The sequence below is a fragment of the Myodes glareolus genome, chromosome 4, assembly GCF_982192425.1.
Source record: "Myodes glareolus chromosome 4, mMyoGla1.1, whole genome shotgun sequence".
Lineage (NCBI taxonomy): Eukaryota > Metazoa > Chordata > Mammalia > Rodentia > Cricetidae > Myodes > Myodes glareolus.
In genome coordinates this window covers 73,256,089-73,260,800 of record NC_142029.1, presented here as the reverse complement: position 1 = coordinate 73,260,800, position 4,712 = coordinate 73,256,089, and the positions used below count along the sequence as shown (strand labels likewise).

The 4,712-nt window shown below is 46.3% G+C and overlaps 1 long non-coding RNA gene across 1 annotated transcript; it reads left to right on the top strand.

Annotated features, from left to right (window-relative positions):
• Window positions 1–673: 673 nt before the first annotated feature.
• Window positions 674–4,138, top strand: LOC125388834 (uncharacterized). The gene is made up of 2 exons (XR_015001503.2): window positions 674–871; window positions 3,884–4,138. It is a non-coding gene; the product is annotated as an uncharacterized LOC125388834 (long non-coding RNA).
• The last annotated feature ends 574 nt before the right edge of the window (window positions 4,139–4,712 follow it).

The following is a 4,712-nucleotide window of genomic DNA, read 5'->3' as shown; positions in this document are numbered from 1 at the left end:
TTTGAGACCCAAAAATGAGCAAACAAACAAACAAACAAAACTCCTAAATTATTTATTGCCCTAAAAAAAAAAAAAAAACCTTTACTCCTGGTGTCTTTGGATTAAGGCTTCAGACAACCAGACCATAAGCCCAACTTCCTGAAGCTGAACTCTGGAGAGAGAAGATGAATGTTCAACATCAGGGTCCGTTGTGTTGTAAACTAAGACACATGGGTGAGTGTGAGGATCTGGGTTGTTGGAACCCTTAGACCAAGCCTTCTGTGGTTTCCCACCACTTAAAAAGAAAAAGAAAAGGCAGCCTTCCCTCTGTAGCTAACACAATCTACTTGGCAGGACTTGTAATGGTCCCCTAGGGGGACACAATACCCAGGCAGGAGGCTTGGAACCTACACAGCCACCACTTCCTTCAGATTCAAGTCACAGCAGGCCCCAGCGTACCTTACACTGAGACTACTGAGAGTTTGTCCTTTAGTAAGAACACCATTTTCCTTTTTGTTTTAACAAAAGTCTGTCTTTTGTGAAATAGATTCAATATGCCTGTGAGCTAAAATTCCAGTGTGGGGGTGAAACTCACAAACAGAAGAAAAAATACAGCTAGACATGCATTAAAGATTCTCCAAGGTTGATTGACTGATTCAAACTTGGCGATTGTGGAAAGTCGGAATGTGGCAGACCTTAAGCCAAATTCTCTTGAGTTAACTTCAGGCCACCTTTGTGTCTGACCTAACATCTTTTCAACTACCAGGTAAAATCTTTGGACTGTATTCTTCCCAGACCTCTATCTTCCAGCGGCCCAGAAGTGGAGAGCGTCATCAGACAGCACCCACGATCCCGGCAGGGATTCCCCTGCTTTGTGGAGGCTCCCAACAAGGTATTTGGGAAATGCTTTGATCTATGACTTCCTTAAGTTCTGTAAGAAAACTTCAGAGGCTTTATTCCACCTTGGAAAACTTTACTCAAGGTGACCCAAGTCTGTGCCCCTGGGCCATGGCAAAATGAATGGCCCTGCTTTAAGGTGGGAACTGTGGGTTTTGTGAATACCTTTCATCCCTGAAATGCCGGTAGTTGGAAACTCGGAGAATGTGTATGAGAAGGGAGTCCCATTCAAGAAGAAGAAGAAATGAAATTTCAGATTTGTCTGAACTTACAAATGTGGGCACTGTCTTATAAATGAGTTCAATATTTTGCAAGTTATTGTGTTTGTGTGCCCCTCCCCGGCCTCAGAAACGCAAGGAAAGCCCCACACTGAGCTGCATCTCAAGTCCCATGGGGACATTTTGGCATATATGGGCATCTAAGAAAGCGCCTGGTGGGGATTATTTCTTTGCTGCTTTCCTTCACCCCCAAATGCCTCTGCCGTATTTGAGTTGGGGTGCCAGCCAGCAAGGCCTTACCGCAAGCCGGGTAAATTCTCCAATCTAGCCTGTCCTTGTTTGGCCTGCTCTTGGCTTTGGTAGAAACCGTTAGAGACACACACCATCACCCTGTCACCTGTCCGTCTTCCCCATGTGAATGCCCTGCCTCAGGACTCCAGGACCTAAGACAAAGTTTTTGTCATCCCCACCTCCCAAGGCCTTTCTTGTCTCCTCTCTGGCTGCCCCTAACTGGTATCTCATTGAAGAATACAATACAGAGAGCACCAGGTGGAGGTTCTGAGGTAAAGGTGCTAGTTTGTTTGGCTTGAAGGGTCCCTGGGAGCCTGTTATACCCAAAGACAGAATGAGGCCAAGAGGTCAGGACTCCCAGTGTGGCAGAGCAAACCTGGAGCAGACTCACGGTGTGGAATCAGCTCGCTGTCCATTCCAGCAGGGTCCACTCTTCCGAGGTCTTCAGGAAGGCATTGGTGATAACACCATAGTTCCTTTGAGTCCTGCTAAGCCATACTAGCCTTGAACTCCGTAGCCCAGGCTGGTCTCAAACACACTGCAATCCTATTGCAGTGCTAGGATTACAGGCGTGAGCTACTGCCACTACCTTCTGATTCTCCTGCCTTCGCCTCCTGAATCCTGCCTGGGATTACAGACATATGCCACCACCCGAGCTGTATATGGTGCTGGAGACAGTTTCCTGGCTTTTCTGTATGCCCTAGCCCCACATCAGCATTTCTGCATGTGCATGTGTTTGTTTATATGTGCACCTGTGTGTGTGTGTGTCTGTAAAGTGCACTGTTTGTATACAAGCACATGGAAGGAAGGCAGAGGGTGATGTCAGAGGTCTTCATTGCTCTCCAACATCTTTTGAATCAAGGTCTCTCAACTGAACCTGAAACTCACCAATTCAGCTGGACAGGCTGCCCGGCCTCAGAGATCCCCGTCTCTGCCTTCCTGGGGCTGGTCTGGTGCCGGCACTGTAGACACACACCTTCACACCCTGGTTATAGTGCCAGGGGAGAACCCAGAGCTTTGGGTAGGCTAGGCAAGCACCGAACAATTGAGTTACATCCCCAGCCCTATATCAGCAACTTTCTTTCCTTCCTTCCTTCTTTCTCTTTCTTTCTTCTTTCTTTCCTCCCTTTTCTTTCTTATCTCTTTCCTCCCTTTTCTTTCTTTCTTTCTTCTTTCTTTCTTTATTATTTTAATTTCAACCAGCATCTGTTCTATAGCCCTGATGGTCCTGGAACTCACTATTTAGACCAGGCTGGCCTCGAGCTCACAGAGATCAGCCTGCCTCTACCTCCTGAGTGTTGGCATTGATGGTGTGTGCCACCGCTGCCCAGCTGGCTTTAACAATAAGCTCTGTGGTGATTATTCTTTGAAGGTAATGCGTAAGTGGGAAATTCAGTTATCAAAACAGACTCCCTGAATTAATTCAGTAAGAATGATGGGATATCAAAGGGTCAGCAAGGGAGGCTATCATTACACAAGGCCCTTCAACCTTGTACCTCCAAAACAATAATCCAAAAGAAACCTCTTTCCTTCATAAAGTAGCCTGCCTCTGGTATTTTATTATAGCAAAATAAATCAGCTTAACAGCAGGTGACGGTGGCACATACATTTAATATCAACACTTGGGAGGCAGAGGCAGGAGGCCAGCCTGGCCTACACAGAGTGAGTTTCAAGACAGCCAGGGTTACACAGAGAAACCCTATTTCAGAAAAAGAAAAGAAAGAAAGAAAGGAAAGAAGGAAGGAAGGAAGGAAAAAGAAAGAAAGAAAGGGAAAGAAAAGGAAAGGAAAGGAAAGGAAAGGAAAGGAAAGGAAAGGAAAGGAAAGGAAAAGAAAGGAAAGGAAAGGAAAGGAAAAAACTGAACAAAACAAAACAAAAAAACAAATCAGATTAACACTGTAGGTATCTGAGTGCATAAAGTATACTTCCCGGCTGGTAGAACCTCCACGTTGATTTCCATCCAGAAAAGGCCCAGTGGAAACCACTAGAACAGCCTACATATTAAAACAGTGAGTAATAGCCATATGACATTTCTGGACGAGTCAGAGATTAGAGACACCAACAAGGTCTTGAACATTATAAAGGGCCCGCCAGCAGATGGTAGAGCTCAGAAGGACAAAGAATTTCTAAAAATCCGATGACTACAATTGCAAGTACTGGGCCAGCTTGACGTCCTTGCTAAAGCAGATCAGCATTCCTGCGGGACCTGGTAAACACCTCCTACCCTGTACCAGTGGCAGGGCTGCATTCCACTGCCACAAGGTTACCCCAGGCTACAGCCACAGCGCCACTTACCAGCCCTCAACCTTTGCCACTATCTAGCCCTCTAGGACCTCTTATCTCAGCTAAAGGAATCCTGGTGGGTGGCACCTGATGGCAGGTGACTTTCCCCAGGGACAGCCTCAACAGTGCTGGCTTTCCCCTGAGGACTCAGACTGAGCAAAGTGGAAGCTCCATACAGGAATGTGTTGACAATATCCTTTCCTTCCTTCCCGCAGGATGGAGTCTGTGGGAGCTTCCATAACTGTGGGTACCAGAATCCAGGGGGCTGGGCCACACTGCAGCCTGAAAGTATGGACCTTCGTTGCTTTTTTATTCTTACTTTTTCCTTTCTTTCTTTGTTTTTGTTTTTTTGGCTTTTTTTTTTCTAGACAGGATTTCTCTGTATAGTCCTTTTTCTTTTTAAAACATGTCATCTGATGCATACATATTTTTTAAAATGCATTTATTTTTGTTGTATTTGTATGAGTGAATCTGAGCCTCCCGAGAGCTGGTATCAGCAGCATCCAGAAGAGAGCATCAGAATCTCTGAAACTGGAGTTGGTTGTGAGTCACCGTGTGGATATTTGGAAATGAGCCCCAGGCCTCAGTAAGAACAGTCAGTGCTCTTAACCAGAACCATCTCTCAAGCCCCATTCTTACTTCCTCAGGCGTGGGATTGTTCCAAAAGCTGAGTTTTTAAAAGCGCTAGTACACACAAATACTTTAATTTTCTGAGACAGGGTCTCATCATATAGCCCTTTACTAGTCTGGAACTTGCCACGTAAGCAGTCCAGCTGTCCTGGACCTCACAGAGATCTGCCTGCCTCTGCCGGATCAAAGGCCGGGGCACCCACACCCAGCACGTACGGATATTATCAACGGGCTGGTTTTGAGGGCTGAGCCTTAGCCCAGGAGACTAAGGTCTTACCTCAGTTCCGGCCTCCTGTGCTGACTTCAACCTGACCTTGTGCGATTTTTTTTCTTGTCACGCCTCTGGACCTTAACTTCCCTTTCTGTAAAATGAAGAGCAAATCCCTCCCCCTCCCTCCCTCCCTTCCCTGAAGA